General features: G+C 37.9%; 1 protein-coding gene and 1 long non-coding RNA gene across 10 annotated transcripts in view; one reads left to right on the forward strand and one right to left on the reverse strand.

Annotated features, from left to right (window-relative positions):
* LOC126073412 (uncharacterized) overlaps window positions 1–26,959 on the reverse strand; it is a 312,807-nt gene that overhangs the window by 120,199 nt on the left and 165,649 nt on the right. For 6 of the 7 annotated variants that reach the window (XR_007516741.1, XR_007516739.1, XR_007516740.1 and 3 more), the window contains exons 2-3: window positions 4,120–4,205; window positions 1,838–1,913 (exon numbers count right to left, since the gene is read on the reverse strand). This is a non-coding gene — a long non-coding RNA (uncharacterized LOC126073412). Of the gene's footprint in view, window positions 1–1,837; window positions 1,973–4,119; window positions 4,206–26,959 lie in introns of all 7 variants that reach the window. The other variant, XR_007516738.1, reaches the window with a different exon arrangement.
* The window catches only part of SLC16A1 (solute carrier family 16 member 1), a 180,013-nt gene that overhangs the window by 17,868 nt on the left and 135,186 nt on the right, over window positions 1–26,959 (forward strand). The window lies entirely within an intron of this gene.

A 26,959-nucleotide genomic window follows, 5' to 3' on the forward strand; every position in this document is an offset into this window, starting at 1 on the left:
GCCTTGGAAACCCTATGGGGCAGTTCTACTCTGTCCTGTAGGGTCACTATGAGTTGGAGTTGATTTGATGGCAGTAGGTTTGGCTTTTTTTTTTTTTTTAAGGCATAACCTTGAAGAGTAGTCTAGGATTGTGATCACATTGAGGTGGAAGTTGGGGATTTACAGTGAAAAGTAAAGATGAATTTGCCACTACTTATTTACCAAGTGTTCAACTTTTATCTAAAAATCTTACTACTCAGCCCTCAATAGCCTACAACCTAAGTGTTCAACAATAGGCAATTATTTCCAAAGAGTAGGTTACTACTACTTAAAAATAATATTGTAGAATTAGACACATATAAAAATTATTTCTGATTTTTTTTTTTAGGCTCTCCTCTTTTTTTTTTTTAATTAACTTTTATTAAGCTTCAAGTGAACGTTTACAAATCCAATCAGTCTGTCACATATAAGTTTACATACATCTTACTCCATACTCCCACTTGCTCTCCCCCTATTGAGTCAGCCCTTTCAGTCTCTCCTTTCGTGACAATTTTGCCAGCTTCCCTCTCTCTCTATCCTCCCATCCCCCCTCCAGACAAGAGTTGCCAACACACTCTCAAGTGTCCCCCTGATATAATTAGCTCACTCTTCATCAGCATCTCTCTCCCACCCGCTGACCAGTCCCTTTCAGGTCTGATGAGTTGTCTTCGGGAATGGTTCCTGTCCTGTGCCAACAGATGGTCTGGGGAGCATGGCCGCCGGGATTCCTCTAGTCTCAGTCAGACCATTAAGTATGGTCTTTTTATGAGAATTTGGGGTCTGCATCCCACTGATCTCCTGTTCCCTCAGGAGTTAGGCTCTCCTTTTTTATTGTTGAAAATATACACAGCAAAACAGACAACTACAACAATTTCTAAATGTACAATTCAGTGATATTGATTACATTCTTCAAGTTGTACAACCATTCTCACCCTCCTTTTCTGAATTGTTCCTTCCCCGTTGACAACTCACTGCCCCCAAGCTTCATATCTGACCTTTTGAATTGCTGTTGTCAATTTGATCCTGTTTAGATAGTTCTTTAAAGAGCATAATGCTTAAGGCTGATACTCTTTATTAAGTAAGTTAAACTGTTGTTTGGTTTAAAGAAGGCTTCAGAGAATATTTTTGGTTTAAGGTTTAAAGATTATCTCGGGGCAATAATTTCAGGGATTCTTCTACTCTTACTGGCTCCAGAAAGCCAATTTGAAATTCTGTTCCACATTTATCACCCTTTTGTGTTTCTGAAAGTCAATTAAAAATCAGGCTATAAAGCATATAGTATACTCCCATGTTTACATATGGCTGTCTTAGAAGAAAGGTTCCTGGGTGGTACAAATGGTTTGCGTCAGGCTACTAACTAAAATGTTGGTAGCTCAAATCCACCCAGTGGTGCCGTGGATTCTTTCATAAGATCACAGCTATCGAAAACCCTATGGAGCACAGTTCTGCTCTGAAACACATAGGGTTGCCATGAGTCAGAATCAGCTCAACGGCAACAGGTTCCTAGAAGGAAGTCCAAGAGAATTTATACCAAAATGTTAATAACTTATGTGAGGATGGTAGGGTGACAAGTAAATTTTATTTTCTAGCCACATATTTTATCTCCTAATTTTTCTGTAATTAGCATGTATAACTTGTCATCTTTTAAAACCTTGCTACTTTGTGTTTTCTTTATTATAAAGTAATACACATTCATTGGAACAAGTCAAACAGCATAAGCACATGGAAAGAGGATATTCCCTTCCTACCCTCCAAACAAATGTAAAGTTTTATGTATACTAACCAGAGCATATTAATTCAGCTGATTTAATTTGCTTACCTGTTTGTTTTTCTTTCCCAGAATCTAAGATCCATGAGGGCAGCGTCCATGTCTGTCTTGTTGACTGCTTTCTCTCCTGACATTTACATATTGTTGAACAAATGGCAAAAATAGTTTGGTGTGGATCTTGATACACTTTTTTAAAAAATGATTTTACAGTCAGATGTTATTTTTAAAAATCCTGAGTGCAAAAATAATCAAATGAAATTTCATGATTTAGGACATTGGTGGTTGTTCTACTTTGGGCTTTGTGATCCAAAAATTTGCTTTTTGTATGAATATTAGCTAACAATGTACGTCTTCATTACTTTAATGTGGTGATAAAAACTAACCCTTGTTCCTTGAGATTGTAGGGCTCATAAAGAAAGTTATCACACTGTGCCTGGACAGTAGAAAAGGGTAAAGTGGCAAAAGAAGGCAGTGTGACACTTAGGAAGTTATGTATAGACAAGAATAAGAATTAGTCAATTTATAGCAATAGATGCACACATCAAAAAAGAAGAGACAAAATCAAAACATTACTACACAACTCAAACAAATAGAAAGAGAACAGCAAAAGAAACCCACAGCTACCAGAAGAAGGAAAATAATAAAGTTCAGAGCAGAAATAAATGAAATAGAGAATAGAAAAACAATAGAAAGAATCAACAAAACCAAAAGTTGGTTCTTTGAAAGGATCAACAAAATCGACAAACCATTGGTCAAATTGACAAATAAAAAACAGGAGAGGACGCAAATAACCCAAATAAGAAATGAAATTAGGGGCATTACAACAGACCCAACTGAAGTAAAAAGGATCATAACAGAATACTACAAAAAACTATATTCCAACAAATTTGAAAACCCAGAGGAAATGGACAAATTTCTAGAAACACAGTATCTACCCAGACTAACGCAAAATGATGTTGAAAATCTGAACAGACCCATAACAAGAGAAGAGATTGAAAAGGTAATTAAAAAAAAAAATTTCCAACAAAAAAAGCCCTGGCCCAGATGGTTTCACTGGAGACTTCTACCAAACATTCAGAGAAGAGCTTACACTAGTACTATGCAAACTATTTCAGAACATATAAATGGAAGGGATACATCTAGATTCATTCTATGAAGCCAGGGTAACCCTGATAACAAAACCAGGCAAAGACACCACAAAAAAGAGAATTACACACCAATATCTCTTAAGGATATAGATGCAAAAATTCTCAAAATTCTAGTCAGTAGAATTCAGCATCGTATCAAAAAACACTACACCACAACAAGTGGGATTCATACCAGGTATGCAAGGATGGTTCAACATTAGAAAATCAACATAATCCACCACTTAAATGAAAGAAAAAAAAATCACATGATCATCTCAGTCAATGCAGAAAAGGCGTTTGACAAAGTCCAACACCCATTCCTGATGAAAACTCTCAATAAAATAGGTATAGGAGGGTAATTCATCAACATAATACAGGGAATCTATACAAAACCAATATCCAACAACATTCTTAATGGAGAGAGGCTAAAAACATTCCCCTTAAGAACGGAACAAGACTAGGATGCCATTTATCACTGCTCCTATTTAACATTGTGTTGGAAGTCCTAGCTAGAGCAATAAGGCAAGAAAAAGAAGTAAAGGGCATCCAGATTGGCAAGGAAGAAGTAAAGCTGTCCCTATTTGTGGATAATATGATACTATATGTAGAAAACCCAAAAGACTCCATGAGGAAATTACTGAAACTAATAGATTCAGCAGAGTAGCAGGATACAAGATAAACATACAAAAATCAGTTGGTTTCCTATACACCAATAAAGAGAATGACAAAAAAGAAGTTAGGAAAACAATACCATTTATAGTAGCCCCTAAGAAAATAGTAATAAGTCTAACCAGGGATGTAAAAGATCTATATAAAGAAAACTACAAAACACTACTGCAAGAAACCAAAAGAGATTTACATAAATGGAAAAACATACCATGCTCATGAATAGGTAGCCTCAACATTGTGAAAATGACATTTCTACCCAAAGCTATTTACAAATACAATGCAATCCCGACCCAAATACAAACATTTCTTAAAGTGATGGAAAAACTAATCATTAACTTTATGTGGAAAGGGAAGAGGCCCTGGATAAGAAAATCACTACTGAAGAAGAATAAAGTAGGAAGATGCACACTACCTGACCTCAGAGCCTGCTATACAGCTATGGTAGTCAAAAGAACCTAGTATTTGTACAATGACAGACAAATTGACCAGTGGAACAGAATTGAGAACCCAGATGTAAATCCACCCACCCATGGTTACCTGATCTTCTACAGGGGTCCAAAGTTCATCAAATGGGGAAAAGACAGTCTTTTTAACGAATGGTGCTGGCAAAACTGGATGTCCATCTGAAAAAAATGAAACAGGACCTATAGCTCACATCATACACAAAAACTAATTCAAAAGGGATCAAAGACCTAAATATAAAACCAAAAACCATAAAGATCATAGGAGAAAAAATAGGATCAACACTAGAGGCCCTAATATACAGAATTAACAGTATACAAACCATAACTAATGATACACCAACACCAGAATATAGGCTAGAAAACTGGGATCTTCTAAAAATTAAACATGCTCATCAAAAGACTTCACCAAAAGAGTAAAAAGAGAACATACAGACTTGGAAAAAAAAATTGGCTCTGAAAAATCCAACAAAGTTCTAATCTCTAAAATTTATAGGAAATTCCAACACCTCTACAAGAACAACAACAAAAAAAGATAGATAATCCAATTAAAAAGTGGGCACAGGAAATGAGCAGACATTTCACCAAAGAAGGCATGCAAGTGGCTAACAGACACGTGAGGAAATGCTTGCAATCACTAGCTGTTAGAGAAATGCAAATAAAAACTGCAATGATATACCATACCACCCTGGCATTACTGGCATGAATCAAAAAATCAGAAAAGAAATGTTGGAGAAGTTGCAGGAGGATTGGAACTCTGCACTGCTGGTGGGAATGCAAGATGGAACAACCATTTTGGAAAAAGCTATGGTGCTTCCTTTAAGCTAGAAATTGAAATACCATGTGATCCAGCATTTCCGGTCCTAGGAATATATCCTAGAGAAATAAGAGCTATCACATGAATAGACATATGCATACCTATGTTCATTGCAGCATTGTTCACAGTAGTGAAAAGATGGAAACAGCCTAGATGTCCATTAACAGATGAATGGATAAACTATGGAACATACACACAATGGAGCACTACACAACAATAAAGAACAATGATGAACATGCTAAGCATCTCACAACGTGGATGAATCTGGAAGGTGTTATGCTGAGTGAAATAAGTCAGTCACAGAAGGACAAATATTGTATAAGACCACTACTGTAAAAACTCATGGAAAGGTTTACACAGATACACACAAAAAAACAATCTTTGATGGTTACCAGGGACAGGAGGGGTGGGGATGGAAAAAACACTAGACAATAGATAAAGTGGTAACTTTGGTAAAGGTTAAGACAGTACACAGTCCTGGGGAAGTCAGCACAGCTTGTCCAAGGCAAAGTCAGGAAAGCTCCATAGAAACATCCAAACTCCCTGAGGCCGAGGGCTCAGGAGGCCATGGTCTTGGGGAACATCTAGCTCAATTGGCATAATGTAAGAAAATGTTTTACATTCTACTTTAGTGAGTAGCGTCTGGGGTCTTAAAAGCCTGTGAGCAGCCATCTAGGATACTCCCCTGGTCTCACCCCTTCGGGAGCAAGAAAGAATGAAGAAAACTAAAGACACAAGGGAAAGATTAGTCCGAAACACTAATGGACCACATCTACCATGGCCTCCACCAGACTGAGTCCAGTAAAACTAAATGGTGCCCGGCTACCACCACTGACTGCTCTGACAGGGATCATAATAGAGGGTCCTGGACAGCTGGAGAAAAATGTAGAACAAAATTCTAACTTACAAAGAAAGATGAGACTTACTGGCTTGACAAAAAACTGGAGAAACCCCAAGAGTATGGCTCCTGGGTACTCTTGTAGCTCAGTAACAAAGTCACTCCTGACGTTTACCCTTTAGCCAAGCTAGACGGGCTCATGAAACAAAACAAGACTAAAGGGGCATACTAGCCCAGGGGCAAGGACTAGAAGGCAGGAGGGGACAGCAAAGCTGGTAACAGGGAACCCAGGGTCCAGAAGGGAGAGTGTTGACATGTTCTGGGATTGTTAACCAGTGTCATAAAACAGTATGTGTTCTGTTTAACGAGAAACTATTTTATTCTGTAAACCTTCATCTAAAGTACAATTTAAAAAAAAAAAACTGAAGTTATACAATATTTGCTATTTTGTGATTGACTTATCTCACTCAGCATGTCTTTCAGATTCATCCCTGTTATGTTTTGAGAACTCATTATTTTTTATAGCTGTGTAGCATTCCGTTGTAGGTATGTATACTTTATCCATCCATTTATCTGTTGATGGGCACTTTGGTTGTTTCCATCTTTTTGCTATAGTGAATACTGGTGCAGTAAACATAGGTGTGCATATGTCTATTCATTATCACTGTTATTATATCTCTAGGGTATATACCTAGGAGTGGAATTGCTGGATCATAAGGTATTTCTGTTTCTAGCTTTTTGAGGAAACACCATACCATTTTCCATAGTGGTTTTACCATTTTTTCAATCCCTCCAGCAGCAGATAAGGATTCCAATCCTCCTCACAACCTCACCAGCATTTGTTGTTTGTTATTTTTTAATCAATGCCATTTTTGTAGGGGAGAACTGATATGTCATTGTAGTTTTGATTTGCATTTAATGGCTAACAATAACAATCATCTTTTCATGCGCTTTTTGGCCACTTGAATGTTTTCTTTGGTGAAGTGTCCATTTATGTCTTTTGCCCATTTATTAATTGGATTGTTTGTTTTTCTGTTGTTGAGCTGAAGTTTTCTATGTATTTTAGAGATTTGACTCTTAGTAGATATGTAATCACCTTGATTTTGTTTAACATTTTATAATAGTACTATGATGTTGCTTTTGTTATCCAAGTTTTACAAATGTCAAACCTAATTTTCTTATAATTGCTTTAGAAAGGAGTATTAAAGTTACATATGTAGTATAGAGAACTGATGAAATTGATCATATTTGCAAATGGGCAAGCTAACATGCAAACTTATAAAGGCAGTAGAAGTACTGTAGAAATACGTATACATTGACTCCTCTTTTGTCAAACTCAGCCAGTGTCCAATAATTTGAATCTGTAGCAAACACTCTTAATTCTCCTTGTAATAAAATGACTTACAGCATCTGTTCATCCAAATAAGCGTAATTTTATACAAGTGGGAGGAGAAAGTATGGTTCCTAGTAACCTAAAGAAACTGTCAGTTGTAGGTCCCGTTTTCCCTGTTGAGGCTTAATTTTAGTATTTATTTCTTCTCATTCTACATAAGTGCAGTTTCTTTAGAGAGTAATTGATTCATTTGTAGACTTATGGATGGATAACAGTATTGGCATATGCTAAATTATCTGTATTTTAAACTGAGAAGTTATCAAAATAAGGAACAGAAACTTCTACTTACATTTTTAGTCTGATTTGCAAACTACAAGCACAATCAAACTCCAGTAGAAAATATTTCTCCCTTTAATAATTCAACTTGAAGCTCAATCCTGCATGAACGGTTGTGAAGTAACTGTTAATGTTTATTGTAAAAACGTTTTAAGAAACTAGCAACTGTTTTTACTTCAGCTGACAAAATAGCAAAACATGAGAACAAAGTACAATAATGAGACCCAAGTTAGCATCTTTTATTACTAGAGCATGGCTACTCCAATTCTAGGAGTAGGCAGACTTCTTTTAAGGGTCATAGCATGGAAAACATAAATCTCCAGTTTTGCATTGCTACTAGTGAACTACTATTTCAAAACCAAAATGAAATCCACTAGCAATTACATACAGTATCCAGGGTAGAAAGTAATAGTCTTATAATAGCAGATTAATTCTCTATTCTTTTTTTTTTATTGTACTTTAGTTGAAGGTTTACAGAGCGAACTAGTTTCTCATTAAACAATTAATACACATTGTTTTGTGACATTGGTTGCCAAACCCATGACATGTCAATACGCCCTCCTTCTTGACCTTGGGTTCCCCATTACCGGCTTTCCTGTTCCCTCCTACCTTCTCATCCTTGCCCCTGGGCTGGTGTGCCCATTTAGTCTCGTTTTGTTTTATGGGCCTGTCTAATCTTTGGATGCAGGGTGAACCTTAGAAGTGACTTTATTACTGAGCTATAAGAGTGTCCAGGGGCCATATTCTCAGGGTTTTTCCAGTCTCTGTCAGACCACTAAGTCTGGTTTTTTTATTTTATTTTTTTTGTGACTTAGAATTTTGTTCTGTATTTTTTTCTAGCTCTGTCCAGGACCCTCTATTGAGATTCTTGTCAGAGCAGTCAGTGCTGTTAGCCGGGCACCATCTACTTGTGCTGGACTCAGTCTGGTGGAAGCTGTGGTAGCTATGTTCTACTCGTCCTCTGGACTAATCTTTCCCTTGTGTCTTTATTTTCTTCATTCTCCCTTGCTCCAGTTGGAGTGAAACCAGTGGAGTATCTTACATGGCCGCTCATGAGCTTTTAAGATCCCAGATGCTACTCACCAAAGTAGGATATAGAACATTTTCTTTATAAATGATATTATGCCAATTGAGCTAGATGTTTCCTGAGACCGTGGTCCCCTCAGCCCTCAGCCCAGTAATTCCATCCCTCAGGGAGTTTGGATGTTTCTGAAGGCTGGGTCTATATGTCTACATTTCTCCAATTACTTGCCAAGTTTCTGCCTTTTCAAAAACATTGTGCCTTGAAGCTTTGCTCAGCTGAGCTAAAGATAGCTGGACTAATATTTAGTGAGGCCCTTCACAGAAAACTGCCACTCACAGGTAGAAAGGTATACTTTAAACAATCTGTACATAAGAGCGCAGCAGACAGAAGGTGGCAGAAAGGCTAGTAACTAAATAAACAAAATAACCTACTGCTGTTGAGTCGATTCCGACTCATAGTGACCCTACAGGGCAGAGCAGAACTGCCCCATGGGGTTTGCAAGGCTGTAAATCTTTATGGAAGCAGACTGCCACATCTTTCTGCTGCGGAACAACTAGTGGGTTTCTAACTGCTGATCTTTTGGTTAGCAGCTGACCTGTTAACCACTGCGTCACTAGTAACTAAACCCGTTTTAAAAAAACGCATTGCCATCAAGTTGATTATGACTCAGTGACCCTATAGGACAGAGTAGAACTACCCCATAGGGTTTCCAAGAAGCAGCTGGTGGATTCGAACTGCCGACCTTTTGATTAGCAGTTGATCTCTTAATCACTGCGTATTAATTGTTTCTGCTGGAGAAGGCCTCCCCCTCAACCTTGGAAACTCCCTTCTGGCTTATTTTAGGTGGTAAAAAGACCCTGGGATCTAACTAGCACCCTCCATTTTATCAGGTATCCTTTGTGTTGAAACAGCAGACCTTTTCCAGATCACTGTAGAAGTGAGAACAGTTACAAATGTTAGGTTTCATCTGTTTCATGGTGCTCTGGGCTCCTGATAAGTATGCAGTGTAAGCTTTCTTGTTGGGAGACATTTGAACAGATTTCTTGTTGGGGTAGAGAATGCTCTCCAGGAATACATATGATATTTGAGAATGTATGAAAATATGAGGACTGCAGGGAATAAACCTGAGAAGCCAAAGGACCCTTAAAGGAAAGGAGATTATTAGTTATTTTGTTCTATAATATCATTATCATGTATTCTTTTTCTTTTTAACTAAAATAACAAATTTGATATCCTTGATTAAAACTTATTTTAATAAGTGAGAGGTTATATAATTATCAAAGCATACGAATAAATACATATATGGTTTAAATAGAACTTATGTACCATCTTCTGCCACCCTTTCCTGTACACGTATACGTCAGCTTTTTTCTGTAATTAATACCTCAAAGTTATACATCAGAATTTTCTGTAGCACTTAAAAAATATTGCCTAACCTCCAGAGATTCTTATTCAGTTAAGTTCACCAGAATGATATGCAGTCTGAATAAACCCAACCCAAACCCTACTCAGTGATCCTAAAGGACACAGTACAGAAGCAGACTGTCGCATCTTTCTCCCACGTTGAATAAACCAGTAGGTATAATTTTAGTCACTTTTATGATCAAATAGAGTTAATAGTTTAAAACAGGAGCCATTCTCAAGGTGTAGTTTTTGTATGCCTCGGAACCTCAAGACCCTCCCAGAATGAGGGTCCTTAGATTCCACAATGTAACTCATCATTAAGAAACTATCGCTTGTCAAGTTTTGGCATAGTAGCAAAAAAGAATATCCACAATTATCAGAAAAAGCTATTAAAATACTCCCTTTTGACTAATGGACCACATCTAGCATGGCCTCCACCAGACTGAGACCAGTACAACTAAATGGTACCCGGTTACTACCACTGACTGCTCTGACAGGGATCCTGGACAGAGCTGGAGAAAAATGTAGAACAAAATTGTAATTCAAAAAGGAAGACCAGACTTGCTGGCCTGACAGAGACTGGAGAAACTCTGGAAGTATGGCCCCTGGACACCCTTTTAGCTCAGTAACGCAGTCACTCCTGAGGTTCACCCTTCAGCCAAAGATTGAACGGGCCCATAAAACAGAACGAGACTAAAGGGGCACATCAGTCCAGGGGCAGGACTAGAAGGCAGGAGGAAAGAGGAAAGCTGGTAATAGGAAACCCAAGGTTGAGAAGGGAGAGTGTTGACATGTCGTGGGGTTGTTAACCAGTGTCATAAAACAATATGTGTACTAACTGTTCAATGAGAAAAACTAGTTCTGTAAACCTTCATCTAAAGTACAAAAAAAAAACTATTTTCCAACTACATATCTGTATAAGGTCACCTGAGACCAAAAATTTAAAGATCCGCTGTCGTAAAAAAGAAACACACTTTCTATTTATTGGTAGGATGGTATGACTATGTAAATAATAAAAAATTAGAAATTATTGGTAACTAAAATATTGGTTATCGTTACGTGCCATTGAGTCAGTTTTGACTCATAGTGACCCTGCGTACAACAGAACAAAACACTGCCTGGTCTTGCGCCATCCTCACAGTCGTTATCCTTGAGCTCATCATTGCAGCCACTGTGTCAGTCTGTCTCGTTAAGGGTGTTCCTCTTTTTCACTGATGTCCTTCTTCAGCGACTGGTCCTTCCTGATAACGTCCAAAGTAAATGAGACAAAGTCTCGCCATCCTCGATTCCAAGGAGCATTCCGGCTGTATTTCTTGCAAGACAGATTTGTTCATTCTTCTGGTGGTCCATGGTATATTCCATATTGATAGTGATTATAAATATGAGTTACATAAAGCAAGGTCTATAATCAAATTTTTTATATATTCTGAAAGACCTGAAATGCTATTTTCGAATGCTAGTTAGCAAGTTGTTAAGTTCTCTTCAAGTATATTTAGCTTCTTGTAACGTGGGTACAGTTTACCCTGAATGATAGAAGAGGTACATAGATGTAAAAATTAACAGAGCCAGGTTCACATTTTTTAGGTTCTCTATATCAAGTTTGATCAACTGCATTTTGTTAAGTGTTTGGCTAGCCAGGTACAGTAGTTGTATTTCTCCTTTTACCAGCAGCTTCTCTTTGGTTTTACTGTTTTGGTTTCTTCACTGTATTAAGTTTAAATGTGGAAAAGAAGGCAAGGTGATATTTCCATTCCTTGAAACTTGGAAGTTACCTTGGGATAAAAACCAAAACCAAACCCTTAGCCATTGAGTTGACTGCGACTCATAGTGACCCTATAGGACAGAGTAGAACGGCCAGGTTTCCAAGGAGCGCCTGGTAGCTTCAAACTGCTGATCTTTTGGTTATTAGCCTTAGCTGTTAACCACTGTGCCACTTGGGATAAGTGGTCTGTAAATCAGGAAGCTAGATTAGGGAGAAGAGGTGTTAGCTATTTAGCAGCAAGACTTCCAGTAAATCAGCCTTTCTGAATTTGAATGATTCCATGTGAATTTGAAAACTAAACCTGGTGTATATTTTAGTAACAAATTCTCTTAAGATTATTTATTTTAGATACTTTCTGCCCTTTTTAAGTTCACAAAATGGTCATTGTCATTTTAGGAAATGTCAATGGCTTTGTTTTAAATGTTGATGGGGAAAGTATAGAGACTTTAATGAATACTGTTTCCAAGGGATTTTATAACTCTTCCCTTTTGGAATGGGGGCAAGACATGATTAGTTTTTTCCAGATTATAGTTTACACAATTTCTGTTATGAGAAAAGGAGAGAATGTGATTCCTGTCACCCAGCATTGCCAAGAAAAGTTAGGGTTATTATTTCCTTTCTTTGTCTTTTACAAGGTGAATTGATGAACTTTCCCTTCTCCCTATGACTTTTTTTTTAAATCTCTCCACTTTTAAGCTACTACTAGGTAGTCATACACTACACACCACCCATTGCTGTTGAGTCAATTCCTACTCATAGCGACGCTATAGGAAAGAGTAGAACTGTCCCATAGGATTTCCAAGGAGTGCCTGGTGGATTCGAACTGCTGACCTACTGGTTAGCAGCTGAATGCTTAACCACTACGCCACCAGGGTTTTCAGGTAGTCATAAGTGTGGTACAAATGATTGGTGCACTCGGTCGCTTACTGAAAGGTTAGAGATTGGAGTCTACTCAGAGGGCACTTTGGAAGAAAGGCCTGGCAGTCTACTTCTGGAAAACCAGTCATTGAAAACCCTATGGAGCACAGTCTACTCTGACATATATGGGGTCACCATAAATCAGAGCCTGCAGTATGGCAATTGCCCTAGGGAGTCATAAAATAATAACTAAGGTAGTAGGAAAGCTACTGTGCACATTGGTAGGGTTAAAATCTTAACCTTTAATTCCTTTCAGCCTCTGGACATTATATAAAAAGAATAGATGTGTTCTCTTTTCTCAAAAGGACCCTGAATACAAAGGGGCCTGCTCTCATAATTTACTTTTTGAATGAGTTCTTCTGTTTATAGCTGAGATTTGATCAGTTTAAAAAAATAATACATTTATATAATTACAGACATTTTGTTGTTCCAGTCAGAGCTTGATGTGTTAAACAGTTCTATGAGTGGGTGTCTCACTGTGTGTAAATATTCTGAAATGAATTAATTTTTTAAATGGTACTTTTCATTGCAAAATTTCAAGTGCTTTTCTCTTACCCAGAACTTGGATAAAGGAAAACTTGTAAAGTTAATGCCTGGAGCATTTATATTTAATATAATTTTAGAATTCAGACTGCTTCCTTTAGCAGAACTGAACTGTTAAATAGCTTTTACATTGTATTCATTCCTACAGAAATTTTAGGAAACTTGTATCTTTCTTGCTCAAATCATAGATAAGTGAAATGCTCTAGGACAAAAATCTTTAATCTTAAAACTGGGTTATATTTTTATAGCCCTAAGCTATAAAAATCTCTGGGGCCTCAAATAAAGGAAAAAGTCCAGAATGCATAGTCTTAGACAGGGCCTTATTTCGTCTGGGCCTCAAACTCCTGTCTTCTGTCTGTTTTCTAAGTTAGAATTTGAGATGGTTACCACAGGGATGTGTATCAATGCGCTTATATCAATTGAAATGATATATGACTTTAACAGAAATTTATTTTACCTAATGGGTTTGAAAATGAGAGCTGGGGCCAATTAGATTATATGGCAGGCATATTTCATAAATTGAATGGGCTATATCTTTAGTGCCAAAGGTTTGACAAATATATTTCACGGATATATTTTCAAGGATATATAATATGCTAGAAATTCTTTGCAACTGTTAAGGTTGAATATGTTAAATTAATGTATAAACCAAAACCTGTTGCCGTCTAGTTGATTCTGACTTATAGTGACCCTGTAGGACACAGTAGAATTGCCCCATAGGGTTTCCAAGGAGTGGCAGTGAATTTGAACTGCCGACCTTTTGGTTAGCAGCTGTAGCTCTTAACCACTGCTCCACCAGGGCTCCAAATTAGTGTATAAGAGGGTATACATTTTTTTAAAACTACTTTTGAGGTAAAACAGTTGCAGAACACTGTCCTTGGAAACACTTGTACAAACACACCTTGTTTCTCTCAAAGTATATCTTCTAAGGTATTATAATAAAATGAGAATAATTAAATTTGAATAGTATAAACCAGAGATTGAAACCATTTATTTGGCTTGATTTTTATATGGTTCGTACTAAGAATAAAATTTATTAAAAACAGTCCCACAATGCTAAGAGCCTTAATACATGGCATAAACAGATACAAACATTACTAATAATGCACAAACACCAGAAGAGAAACTAGATAACTGGGAGCGCCTAAAAATCAAACACTTGTGCTCATTGAGAGACTTCACTAAAAGAGTAAAAGACAAACTACAGACTGGGAAAAAAATTTTGGCTTCGACAAATCCGATCAGCATCTAATATCTAAAATCTACAAGATACTGCAAAACCTCAACAACAAAAAGACAAATAACCCAATTAAAAAATGGCTAAAAGATATGAACAGGCACCTCACCAAAGAAGACATTTGGGAGGCTAACAGATACATGAGGAAATGCTCACAATTATTAGCCATTAGAGAAATGCAAATCAAAACTACAATGAGATACTCTCTCACCCCGACAAGGCTGGCATTAATCCAAAAACCAGAAAATAACAAATGTTGGAGAAGTTGTGGAGAGATTGGAATACCTATACACTGCTGGTGGGAATGTAAGATGGTACAGCCACTTTGGAAATCGATTTGGCGCTTCCTTAGAAAGCTAGAAATAGAACTACTATACGATACAGCAATCCCACTCCTTGGAATATATCGTAGAGAAATAAGAGCCCTTACACGAATAGATATATGCACACCCATGTTCATCGCAGCACCATTCACAATAGCAAAAAGATGGAAACAACCAAGGTGCCCATCAGCAGGTGAATGGATAAACAAATTATGGTGTATCACACAGTGGAATATTACACAATGGTAAAGAGCAACCATGAATCCGTGAAATATCTGATAACATGGAGGAATCTGGAAGGTATTATGCTGAGTGAAATTAGTCACAAGAAGACAAATATTGCATTGAGACCACATTATAAAAACTCGAGAAATGGTTTAAACACAGAAGAAAACATTTCTTGATAGTTAAGAGAGTGTGGAAGGAGAGAAAGGAGTATTCACTAATTAGATAGTAGACAAGAATTATCTTAGATGAAGAGAAGGACAACACACAATACAGGGGAAGTCACCACAACTGGGCTAAACCAAAAGCTATGAAGTTTCCTGAATACAACCAAGTACTTAGAGGGACAGAGTAGCAGGGAGGGGGGCCTGGGTACCATGGTTTCAGGAGACATCTAGGTCAATTGGCATAACAAAGTGTATTAAGAAAACGTTCTGCATCCCACTTTGATGAGTGGCATCTGGGGTCTTAAAAGCTAGCAAGCAGCCATCTGAGATGCATCAACTGGTTTCAATCCACCTGGAGCAAAGGAGAATGAAGAACTACAAAGACACGAGGAAAATATGATCCCAAGAGAAAGAAAGAAAGCCACATAAACCAGAGACTCCATCAGCCTGATACCAGAAAAACTAGATGGTGCCCAGCTACCACCAATGACCACCCTAACAGGGAACACAACAGAGAATTCCTGATGGAGCAGGAGAAAAGTGGAATGCAGACCTCAAATTCTAGTAAAAAGACCAGACTTAATGATCTGACTGAGACTGGAGGTACCCCAGAGGTCATGGCCCCTGGACTCTCTGCTAGCCCAAAACTAAAACCATTCTCAAAGCCAACTCTTCAGACAAAGATTAGACTGGACTGTAAAACATAAAATGATACTGGTGAGGAGTGTGCTCAAGTAGAAACATGAGACTATACGGACAGCTCCCATCTAGAGGTGAGATGAGAAGGCAGAGGGGGACAGGAGCTGGTTGAATGGACATGGGAGATACAGGATGGAGAGAAGGAGTGTGTTGTCACATTATAGCGAGAGCAACTAGGGTCACATAACAATGTGTGTATAAGTTTTTGTATGAGAAACTGACTTGAATTGTAAACTTTCACTTAATGCACAATAAAAAAAAAATAAAACAAAAAAAACAGTCCCAGCAAAAGATACTATTTTGGGATGTAATACTATTTTCCAGAGTATAAACATAGGAAACAAGCTGAAAGCAAACCCTGAGCTGTCAAATCGATTCTGCTGATAGGGTTTCCAAGGAGGAGCTGGTGGATTCGAAGAACTGCTGACCTTCTGGTTAGCAGCTGAGCTCTTAACCACTGCGCCATCAGGGCTCCAGGGAACAAGCTAGGGACCTTCAAATGGGTGTTGGATTTTGTCAGATGCTTTTTTCTTCTGTTTAAATGCAGATGCAGGTTATTTTTAGTCTGTATTTTAATATACTACATTACATTGATTTTTCAAATACTACGATTTATGTGATAAATTACATTTGGTCATAATGTATTATTATTATTTCCATATGTTGTATTTGATCTACTAAAATTGTTAAGGTTTTTTGCTTTTATGTTCATGGAGGGATGTTGGACTATAGTTACTCCATAATGTTTTTGTCTCAGTTTGGTATCAGGATAATGCTGTACTCATAGAATGAGTTGGAAAGTGTTTCCTCCTCTTCTATGTTCTAGAAGGACTGGTGTAGAATTGTATTATTTCTTCTTTAAATATTTAGTAGAGTTCACCAGTGAAGCCATCTGGGACTGGAATATTCTTTGTGAGAAAGTTATTACCTAAAAACTAAATTTCTTTAATGGAAGTAAGACTATTAAGGTTATCTGTTTCTTTCAGAGAGAGCTTTGGTAGTTTGTGTATCTGTAAGGTGTGGAATTACCTTGCAAAAAGACATTTGGCCTTTGTTCTGGGTTCTTTGAAGCCATACCAACACCGGAGGCTAATTAACGGGGGTTGACTAGACCAAGAGGGAACCCCCAGGGGCCTGATGCTGACTAAACCTCAGGAGACATGATGTAATGTATCATGGCCATGTGGTAAGGCCAGTAAAGGCCTTGAAAGACAGGGGCTCAAGGAGCTTCCTGGCTGATAAGAATGTACATCAGCTCTCAGGAGGATGGTGTATCCCCCTGGGAGGTGGAAGTGCCATGCTGTGACCCCCCTCGCCCTCACCCTATATGTCTCTTTGTTTGTATCCTTTTTGGTTGTAAGAAAGCTGTAGTAAGCAAGACATACACTCCGTGAATTCTGTGAGTCATTCCAGCTACGTATCAGACCTAATGGATCAAGGGGAGCCACCAGTCTGAAGTAGAGGGAGCCATGTGAACTCCCAAGCTTGTGGCCAGTACCCGCTGACCCAGTCCTAGGTGACTGGTGATAAGAGACAGAAGGGCTTTGTGGGCAGCTGGGGTCTGAACTGAGCAGGAAGGGAAGCTGAGATTTCCATAGGATGCACCTGGCATGTGGAGTAAAATTTGTTATCTACCACACAATTTGGTATCAAAAGTGGGTGGTGACCTTAGCCTCCCTGGACTGGTAGCACAATTGATGCTGTGAGCAGGATTTCTTAGAGGGTACTGGTGGGCCAGTATTTTTCAAGGATTTTCTCCATTTCATTTAAATTATTGAATTTTCTGGCATAATGTTGCTTAAAATATTCCCTTACTATTCTTTTTTTTTTTGTATATGTCGGGGGGGGGAATACATATAACAAAGCTTTTGCCATTTCAGTAATCTTCACATGTATACTTTAGTGACATTAATTGTTATGTTGTTTAACTATCACCCTTATATGTTCCCAATTTTTTTTTTTAATCTCTCAACAGAAGTTCAGTGACTCGTGAGTCCTCCGTTCCTCCTCCTTTCCACCTGCCCCCTGGTAACCACTAATAAACTTTGATTTTTATACACTTACCTATTCTAGATATTTCATGTAAGTGGTATAATTGTCCTTTTGTGACTAACTTATTTCTCTCAGTATAATGTTTTCAAGGTTCATCCATGTTATAGCATCTATCAGGACTTGGTTTTTCTTTATGACTGAGTAATAATAGTCCACTGTATATATGTATCACATTTTATTTATTCATTCATCTGTTGATGGACATTTAGGCAGTTTCTACCTTTTGGCTATTGTGAATAGTGCTGCAGTGAACACTGATGTGCAAATATTTGTTGCATTCTTGCTTTCATTTCCTTTGGGTATATACCTAGGAGTGGAATTGCTGGATCATATAGTAATTCTATGTTTAACTTTTTAAGGAACCACCAAACTGTTTCCCACAGTGGCTGTACCACATTACAATCTTGCTAGCAGTGGATGAGGGTTCTTATTTTTCCACATCCTCACCCGCACCTATTGTTTTCCATTTTTTTAATCACAGCCATCCTAGTTGATGTGAACCTTTCTATCCTTTTCATGTTGTTTAGGATTCGTAGTGGTGGTTCCTCTTTGATTCTTGATATTGGTAATTTGTGCCTTCTTTCTTTTTTTTTCTTTGTTCTAATATCCCTTATAATTTCTTCTTTGCTCCGTTGGTTATTTAGAAGTATGTTGCTTAATTTTCAAATATTTGGGGGATTTTCCAGATTATTTGTTGCTGATTTCTAATTTAATTAATTTAGCATGGTCAGAGAACCTACTTGGTATGATTTCAGTCCTTTTAAATTTATTAAGACTTATTTTAAGCATTTATAAACTTGTATGTTGTTGTTATCTGCCGTCATGTCAGCTCCTGATTCATAGTGATCCCAGTCACAAGAGTCACCGTGATCACTTTCGGATCAGGCCACTGTGATCCACAGGGTTTCCATCAGCTTATTTTTGGAAGTAGATCATCAGACTTTTCTTACTAGTCCAACTTAGCGTGGAAGCTCCGCTGAAACCTGTTTGTACATCATAGCAAAATGCAAGCCACCAGTGACAGATGGGTGGTGTCTGCACACGAGGTGTGTTGGCTAGGACTCAAACCTGGGTCCCACCACTGAACTACCAGTGGCTCTGCAATTTTGCATAGCAGTTTAATATTATTGCTACATCTGAGTGCATGATTTTTTTTTGTCATTCACTATATTTTATTAAAGTAATGGTCTTTGAGTTTTGTTTTTTTTTTTTAACTGATCCTTCAACATAAATAGCGGGGCCTCTGGAATCCAGGATTCTCCTAGTGGAGCTTGCTGGTTCTCATTATATCTCAGTCCTGTTTCTTTGGCCAGAGGACCCTTGGGAATCTTGGGGAAAAGCCAAACAAAGCCTTTCAAGGAACTTTGGAGGAAGTCTTCCCCTTCTGGAGGAATCTGAACAGTGTGTCCAGGACTTTTGTAGTGACATTCATTATTACTCTGATACGGGGTTTCTTGAAATAATTCTCCCTAAAAACGTTTATATGTACATTTATATACACATTATATTATTATACATATATGTATATATACATTGTTATACATATACATATATGCATACATATATACGTATTATTTAGGGTCTGAGAATTTTAAATATTGGGGTTCATTTTAATGACAGTTTAAAGTTCGAACAGAATCATTTTCTGCACAAAGTGACTGACCAACTTAAAGGAGAGCTACCATGCATTTTTTTTGGTGGGGAGGAAGAGGTGGTTTTTACAATAAATATGGGTACTAAACGGTATGACTTTAACTGTACAGGCTAATTTAGAAAAATAGAAGCTTAACTAATATATAAATGATGAGTTTACACAAGTGAAGAGCAGATGATGTCGTGGAACACTGTAAACCCAGCAGAATGAAGTTTTGTGGTAGCTCAAATACAAAGGAGTATATAGTAGCTTAGTTGAATTAGGTTTGTAAGCAGCAGTCTGATTTCAGCAAAACAGCATCATCTGTCTCATTGAATTAATGTTCATTTAAGCTGATTTGAGTTTTCTAATTCTGTGTCTAATTTATACATATATAAATAACAAACAATTCATCAACCCGGTGGTCTGCAAGAGCCCTCCCTCCCCCCTTAAAAAGGGTCTGTATATTGTAAAATGTGTTTTGGAGGCAGGGTTTATATCCATATCCAAGTCAATTTTTACTGTAGGGTAATTTTAAAAATTTTAATGACTAAAAGAATGTTTTTAAATATAAGGAAGCATTATCATCTTTGTTCTAGTCACTGCTGCTCACTATTATAAACTCTTTTTATGTCATGTTGCTTTTATCATTATTACTATCGTAATAATGGCCTAAGAAGATAAAATAATCCTTGGTATTAAAAAAAAAGTTAGATTGTTAGACTAGATAAAAGATATATGCTGTGTAATGATACACAAAATGTCAGGACATAGAAGAAAGTAAAAGAGGGAAAAAGATATAGCAAACACCATAACCAAAAGAAAGCTCTACTAAAAGCCTACAGCAATTACCAGTTCAAAATGGTGAAACATTAGCTGCATTCCCTTTAAAAAAAAATCACAAGACAGGGAGGCGGGGCCCAGATGGCAGAATAGACAGACGTTTCCGGGGAACCCTCTTACAACAAAGACCCCAAAAAACAAGTGAAATGAGTATATTTATGACAAGCTAGGAGCCCTGAACATCAAAGGCAAGGTTAGAAAAAGAACTGAGGGTCAGGGGGAGGAAGAGACGGTTCAGAAGGTGAGAGGGGTTACCAGACCTGAATCACCGGGAGCCCTCAGGCACCATTCCTGGGAGCGGCTGCAGCAGGCTGGTACTAGCTTCACCCCCATTTCCTCAGGGAGAAGCAGCCAGCCACACAGCCTACTCAGGCCAGAGAAGAATGGTGCTTTTGGCAAAAGATAAGTACTTTGGTATATTTTACCACGCCCCCGCCCTCAAGCCAGCTTCAGTGGCTGTTCATTTCCCTGGACCTGAGATAAGCCCTGTTGCGTGCCTAGAGCCATCCTCCAGGTCCTGGAGAAGAAATAAATTTGCAGTTGGGGGAAAAGATAATTTGCACATGCAGCCAGCTGCACAGCCTACTCACACCTCCGGAACCAGAGAAAAGCGGCACTTTCAGCAAAAGCTAAGTACTTGTGTATATTTTACTGTGCCCCCAACCCCCAAGTCAGCTTCAGTGGCTGTTGATTTCCCTGGGCCTGAGATAGGTACTGCTGCATGCTCTGAGCCATTCTTCTGGTCTTGGAGAAGGAATAAATTCACAACTGGGGAAAAGATAACCTGCCAGCTCCGCTAACCTGGGGAGCTCAGTACAAAAGAAGCTCCTGTCCAGGCATAAACGGTCCATGGACTTTGAGTACCTTTCCCCCTGCATGGACTTGTGTGGGCCTATTTCAGGAGAATAGGCCCTTGTTGGCAGACTACAACTGTTTCAGCTGTGTGGTGGAAAGGTGGGTGTTTGATGTTTGACACTGCTTTGCCTATTAAACAGGGTCCTCACCTACCCACATCAGGGGCCTAAGGACTGGTGGCTTCACTCAGGTCACCCAGCCACCCACGACAAGGGTCCAAGGATAACTGGTACCTCACAGTCCTTACAACCAAAAACATTGGATGCCCATGGTCCGTCTGCAGAACCCACCTACCTGTACGCTCTAGGGAACAGGGACACGCTTTCCTCAGAGACACTGGGGGGACGATTCTCAGCCTCTGGCCTTGTTCAGAGCATGAACCCCTGCTGCAATTAGATACTGGTGCCTACACCAATCACCCCTGCCCCTCTAAGACTGTAGGACAGAGCCTACACACTTGATGATTAGCTACCTGGACACCTGAGCTGAATACATGCAAGAAAAGTGAATGTACTCCTAGACTGATACACCTGATAACAGCTCTAGCCATTGCGGACAGGATGTCAGAGCTCCAAAGGTGAAAATAATCCAGCTAGCTCACTAAAGCAACTCATCTGGGCATAACAAAACAAAGCAAGAAGCTACGATATAGTAAGCAAGCGTAAAATAAACTAATACAATAACTTATAGATGCCTCAGAGACAACAGTCAATATCAAGTCACATAAAGAAACAGACCATGATTGCCTTGACAAGCCTCAAAACAAAGAATCCAGGGGTCTTCTAGATGAAAGTGCCTTCCTGGATTTTTCCATAGACAGAGAGCAGTCAGAAATTCAGAAGATTAACAATAAGATTATAGAATTAAACAACACAATAGAAAGTCAGAGGAGTAGAATTGAGCAAGTGGAAGCCAGAATCTCTGAACTCGAAGATAAATCACTTGGCATGAATATATTTGAAGAAAACTCGGATAAGAGAATTTAAAAAAATGAAGAAACCTTAAGAATCATGTCGGACTCTATCAAGAGAAATAACCTATGGGTGATTGGAGTACCAGAACAGAGAGGGATCACAGAAAATACAGAGAGAATTGTTGAAAATTTGTTGGCGGAAAACTTCCCTGATACCATGAAAGATGAGAAGATATCTATCCAAGATGCTCATCGAACTCCACATGACGTAGATTTAGAAGAAAGTCACCAACTTGCCAAAACCAAACAGAGAATTTTAAGAGCAGCTGGGGATAAACGAAAAGTCACCTACGAAGGACAGTCAGTAAGAATAAGCTCAGACTACTCGGCAGAAACAATGCAGGCAGGAAGGCAATGGGTTGACGTATGTAAAAAATTGAAGGAAAATAATTGCCAGCCAAGAATCATATATCCAGCAAAACTGTCTTTCATATATCAAGGTGAAATAGGGACATTTCCAGACAAATAGAAGTTTAGGAGATTCATAAAAACCAAAACTACGAGAAATACTAAAGGGAGTTCTTTTGGAAAATCAATAATATCAGGTATCAACTCAAGACTAGAACACTGGGCAGAGCAATCAGATGTCAACCCAGACAGGGAAATCACAAAAATTAAATCAAGATAAAAAAAAAAAAAAACGCTCAAAACAGGGAAACAGTGATGTTATTATGTAAAAGAAGACAACATTAAAACACTAAAGAGGGACTAAGAAATGTAGTCATAGATCTTTCATATGGAGAGGAAGACAAGGCGATACAAAGAAATAATAGGTTTAAATTTAGAAAAATATGGGTAAATAATAAGGTAACCACAAAGAAGACAAACGATCCTACACATCAAAATAAAATACAAGAAAAAAGTAGAGACTCAGCAGAAACAAAATCAACAACAACAAATATGAGGAAAAGACATTATATAAAGATAATCTACTCAGCACAAAAAATTAAGGGGGAAAAAGAAACTCAACGACACACAAAAAAAGGACATCAAAATGATAGCACTGAATAAGTACGATCTGTCTGTATGCTGCCTACAAGAGACATACCTTAGAGACAAAAACAAACTAACTCAAAGGATGGAAAAAAATATATCAAGCAAACACCAATCAAAAAGAACAGGAGTGACAATATTAATTTCTGATAAAATAGACTTTAAAGTTAAATCCACCACAAAGGACAAGGAAGGACACTAAATAGTGATTAAAGGGACAATATACCAAGAGGCTATAACCATATTAAATATGCACCCAGTGACAGGGCTGCAAGATACATAAAACAAACTCTTATCAGCACTGAAAAGTGAGATAGACAGCTCCACGATATTAGTAGGAGACTTCGACACACCACTTCTGGTGAAGGACAGGACATCCAGAAAGAAGGTCAATAGAGACACAGAAGATCTAAATGCCACAGTCAACCAGCTTGACCTCATAGACATATACAGAACAGTCCATCCAAAAGCAGCCAAGTATACTTTCTTTTCTAGTGCACATGGAACATTCTCTAGAATAGACCACATATTAGGTCTTAAAACATTGCCTTAGCAGAATCCAAAACACTGAAATATTGCAAAGCATCTTCTCTGACTATAAGGCTATAAAAGTGGAAATCAATAACAGGAAAAGCAGGGAAAAGAAATCAAACACTTGGAAACTGAACAATACCCTCTTCAAAAAAGACTGGATTGTAGAAGACATTAAGGATGTTGTAAAGAAATTCATAGAATACAATGAGAATGAAAACACTTCCTATCAGAACCTTTGGGACACAGAGAAAGCAGTGCTCAAAGGTCAATTTATATCAATAAATGCACACATACAAAAAGAAGAAAGGGCTAAAATCAAAGAATTATCCCTACAACTTGAACAAATAGAGAACGACAAAAGGAACCCACAGGCACCAGCAGAAAACAAATAATAAAAACTAGAGCTGAACTAAATGAAATAGAAAACAATTCTTAATTGAAAGAATTACCAAGACCAAAAGCTGGTTCTTTGAGAAAATCAACAAAATTGAAAAACCATTGGCCAAACTAACAAAAGAAAAACAGGAGAAGGAAAAAATCCGAATAAGAAATGAGATGGGCGATATTACAACAGACCCAACTGAAATTAAAAGAAACATATCAAATTACTATAAAAATTGTACTCTTAACAACTTTGAAAACTTGGAAGAAATGGATTAATTCCTAGAAACACACTACCTACCTGAACTAACACAAACTGAGGTAGAACAACTAAATCGATCCATAACAAAAGAAGAGACTGAAAAGGTAATCAAAAAACTCCCAACAAAAAAAAGCCCTGGCCCAGGTGGCTTCACTGCAGAGTTCTACCAAACTTTCAGAGAAGAGTTAACACCACTACTACTAAAGGTATTTCAGAGCATAGAAAAGGATGGAATACTTACGAACTCATTCTATGAAGCCAGTATTTCCTTGATACCAAAACCAGGTAAAGACACCACAAAAAAAGAAAATTACAGACTTACATCCCTCATGAACGTAGATGAAAAAGTCCTCAACAAAATTCTAGCCAATAGAATTCAACAACATATCAAAAAAAAATAAGTCACCATGACCAAGTGGGATTCATACCAGGTATGCAGGGATGGTTCAACATTAGAAAAACAATTAATGTAATCCATCATACAAATAAAACAAAAGACAAGAATCACATGATTTTATCAATTGGTGCAGAAAAGGCATTTGACAAAGTTCAACACCCATTCATGATAAAAACTCTCAGCAAAATAGGAATAGAAGGAGAATTCCTCAACATGATAAAGGGCATTTATACATAGCCAATAGCCAACATCATCCTAAATGGAGAGAGCCTGAAAGCATTCCCCTTGAGACTGGGAACCAGACAGGGATGCCCTTTATCACCACTCTTACTCAACATTGTGCTGGAGGTCCTAGCCAGAGCAATTAGGCTAGATAAAGAAAGAAAGGGCATCCAGATTGGCAAGGAAGAAGTAAAAGTATCTCTATTTGCAGATGACACAGAAAACCCTAAGGAATCCTCCAGAAAACTACTGAAACTAACAGAAGAGTTTGGCAGAGTATCAGGATAGAAGATAACATACAAAAATTAGCTGGATTCTTTACACCAACAAAAAGAACATCAAAGAGGAAATCACCAAATCAATACCATTTACAGTAGCCCTCAAGAAGATAAAATACTTAGGAATAAATGTTACCGAGATGTAAAAGACTTACACAAAGAAAACTACAGTACGCTTCTGCAAGAAACCAAAAGAGACCTACATAAGTGGAAAAACATACCTTGCTCATGGATAGGAATAATTAACATTGTAAAAATGTCTGTTCTACCAAAAGCGATCTATAGATTTAATGCAATTCCGATCCAAATTCTGACATTTTTTAATGAGATGGAGAAACAAATCACCAACTTCATATGGAAGGGAAAGAGGCCCCAGATAAGTAAACCATTACTGAAAAAGAAGAACAAAGTGGGAGGCCTCACTCTACCTTATTTTAGAACCTATTATACCGCCACAGTAGTCAAAACAGCCTGGTACTGGTACAATAACAGATACATGGACCAATGGAACAGAATTGAGAATCCAGACATAAATCCATCCACATATGAGCAGTTGATATTTGACAAAGTCCTTAAATCAGTTAAATGGGGAAAAGACAGTCTTTTTAACAAATGGTGCTGGCATGACTAGATATCCATCTCCAAAAAAAAAAAATGAAACAAGACCCATACCTCACACTATATAGGCACAAAAACAAAATGGATCAAAGACCTAAATATGAAATCTAAAATGATAAAGATCATGGAAGAAAAAATAGGGATAATGTTAGGAGCTCTAATACATGGCATAAACAGTATACAAAACATAACTAACAATGTAGAAGAAAAAGTACATAACTGGGAGCTCCTAAGAATCAAACATCTATGCTCATCCAAAGACTTCACCAAGAGAGTAAAAAGATTACCTACAGACTGGAAAAAACTTTTTAGCTATGACATTTCTGATCATCCCCTGTTCTCTCAAGCCTTCTTGATACTGCAAAAACTCAACTAGAAAAAGATAAATAATCCAATTTAAAAAAAATGGGCAAAAGATATGAACAGGCACTTCACCAAAGAAGACATTTGGGAGGCTAACAGATACATGAGGAAATGCTCACAGTCGTTAGCCATTAGAGAAATGCAAATCAAAACTACAATGAGATTATCTCACCCCGACAAGGCTGGCATTAATCCAAAAAACAGAAAATAATAAATGTTGGAGAGGTTGTGGAGAGACTGGAATACCTATTCACTGCTGGTGGGAAGGTAAGATGGTACAGCCACTTTGGAAACCGATTTGGCGCTTCCTTTTTTTTTTTTTTTTAAAGCTAGAAATAGAACTACCATATGATCCATCAATCCCACTCCTTGGAATATATCCTAGACAAATAAGAGCCTTTACACGAACAGATATATGCACACCCATGTTCATTGCAGCACTGTTCACAATAGCAAAAAGATGGAAAACAACTGAGGTGCCCATCAGCAGATGAATGGATAAACAAATTATGGTATATTCACACAATGGAATATTACGCAACGGTAAAGAGCAACCATGAATCCATGAAATATCTGATAACATGGAGGAATCTGGAAGGCATTGTCCTGAGTGAAACTAGTTGCAAAAGGACAAATATTGTATACGACCACTATTATAAGAACTCGAGAAATAGTTTACACTGAGAAGAGAATATTCTTTGATGGTTGTGGGGGGAGGAGTACTCACTAATTAGTAGATAAGAACTACATAGGTGAAGGGAAGGACAACACACAATACAGGCGAGGTTAGCACAACTGCACTAAACCAAAAGGAAAGAAGTTTTCCTGAATAAACTGAATACTTCAAAGGCCAGCGTAGCCGAGGTAGGGGTTTGGGGACCATGGT

Source organism: Elephas maximus, chromosome 3 (genome assembly GCF_024166365.1).
Source record: "Elephas maximus indicus isolate mEleMax1 chromosome 3, mEleMax1 primary haplotype, whole genome shotgun sequence".
NCBI classification, from domain to species: domain Eukaryota; kingdom Metazoa; phylum Chordata; class Mammalia; order Proboscidea; family Elephantidae; genus Elephas; species Elephas maximus.